This window comes from Syngnathus scovelli, chromosome 10 (assembly GCF_024217435.2).
Source record: "Syngnathus scovelli strain Florida chromosome 10, RoL_Ssco_1.2, whole genome shotgun sequence".
NCBI classification, from domain to species: domain Eukaryota; kingdom Metazoa; phylum Chordata; class Actinopteri; order Syngnathiformes; family Syngnathidae; genus Syngnathus; species Syngnathus scovelli.
Window position 1 is genome coordinate 16,437,129 of NC_090856.1, and position 1,753 is coordinate 16,438,881.

The following is a 1,753-nucleotide window of genomic DNA, read 5'->3' on the forward strand; positions in this document are numbered from 1 at the left end:
CTTCAGTTTGTTCAGAGAGATGTTTGCTTCCGCGCCCGCAGGTCATCGAAACATTTTACGGCTACGACGAAGACGTGTTGGTGGACTCGGACGGATCGTCCTTGTCTTTTCACACCGACAGAACCCCCGACACGGAACCCGAAGAGGTAGCCCGCCATTTCTGCCAGCGTATTGGCGCCAAACATTCCTCTTCAGCCTGGAATCGGACTCGTCTTTGCGTCGCGGGTGCTTTGTCGCCGGTCTGACTGATTCTGGTACTAGTGCTGTGTTGCATTGGTGTGTGCATGAGGAGGCGGAGCTTCGCTACCGCCAGCTGACGCAAGAATATCAAGCGCTGCAACGAGCCTACGCTCTGCTCGCCCAGACCAGCGGAGGGGACTACGACGCCGAGAAGGAGATCAAGGTGGCGCCCCTTCCCGCAACCCCCGGCCGGGTCGCAGCCTCCCCGTTCTCACCCAGCCTCGGGTGTTCTCTGGTCTGAAAGGAGGAGGAGGAGCCTCCCTCCTCCTCCTCCTTTCAGACCAGAGAAAAGCTGATGGTAGAAATGGGTCACTATCAAAGCAGAGTAGCAGATCTGGAGTCAGCGCTGAAGCAACAAGGACAGGTAAGCTCATCAATGAGCACACCTTTTTCTCAGACAAAATAGCTACATTCTTCAGTCACTCATTCGTCTGGCATTACTGGACCAACCCCCCCCCCCCCTGAACGTGGCTGGGAAAATGCGGAGAAAAGCAAATGTCATTTTCCAGTCAACCAAAGAATTTGTGGATGAAAATGACACAACATTCCAAAGCTGTCCACGCGTTTGTCTCTTCTAGAATGTCAAGTGGAGAAGCAGCTGCTGCGTCAGAGCAATCAGCAGTTGGCCGAAAAGGTGACGGAAAGAAAGGCGCTGGGCGGAGTCGCTTGGCGTCACACCCGTCGGGAAGCCCCGCAGATGAGGTCTGACTGTCTTTTCAGGTCAGGCGGATGGAGGCGGAAGAAGCGCGTCTGAAAGAGCACATCCAGGATATCCGAGACCAAAACGAACTGCTTGAGTTCCGCATCCTGGAGCTGGAGGTGGGAAGACTCGCACAAGCGTGTTGAGGCCAGAGATGTGACAGACGGACGGACGGACGGACGGATGCATGCCTCTGCCTTTCAGGAGAGGGAGTGGCGCTCCCCCGTCTTGAAGTTTCTGTAAGTCCGTTTCCCAGACGGCCTCAGCCCTTTGCAGATCTACTGCGAGGCCGAGGGCGTGAGCGTACGTAACACGTCCCTCGCAACCCTAACCTCAACCCGAGGTCCCAGAACACCTTACATTTCTCCTTGCGCCTTTCCCCCGGACATCGCATCAGTGATCTGATGAAGAAGCTGGACATCCTGGGCGATAACGCCGTAAGTGTATGTCGAACTCCTTATGTTCGCACTCCACGAGACTCGGCGGCTCAAATGTGACTTTTGGAAGGCTTTGCGCTGAAAGAAGCTTGTTGACGCTGTGCCTTTGGGCTCTTGCAGAATCTCACCAACGAGGAGCAGGTGGTCGTGATTCACGCCAGGATCCTTCTCACCCTAGCCGAGAAGGTAACGCGCACGTCCACGCACGCTCTCGCATTCTGCTTATGTGACAGCAGCCTTTCCTCAGTGGTTAGAATACATCAAAGTGACCAAGTCAGCACTTCAACAGTAGATGTTGGACATTGAAAGTAAGAAGGTAGACAGACACGCGACATCAGCCAAGGGGAACTCCGGCAATGTGCCCCAACAATTCTGA

At 54.9% G+C, this 1,753-nt stretch overlaps 1 long non-coding RNA gene across 1 annotated transcript; it reads left to right on the forward strand.

Moving 5' to 3' along the window:
• Positions 1–501: 501 nt before the first annotated feature.
• LOC137840669 (uncharacterized) lies at positions 502–1,353 on the forward strand. The gene is made up of 3 exons (XR_011087516.1): positions 502–604; positions 819–874; positions 961–1,353. It is a non-coding gene; the product is annotated as an uncharacterized lncRNA (long non-coding RNA).
• The last annotated feature ends 400 nt before the right edge of the window (positions 1,354–1,753 follow it).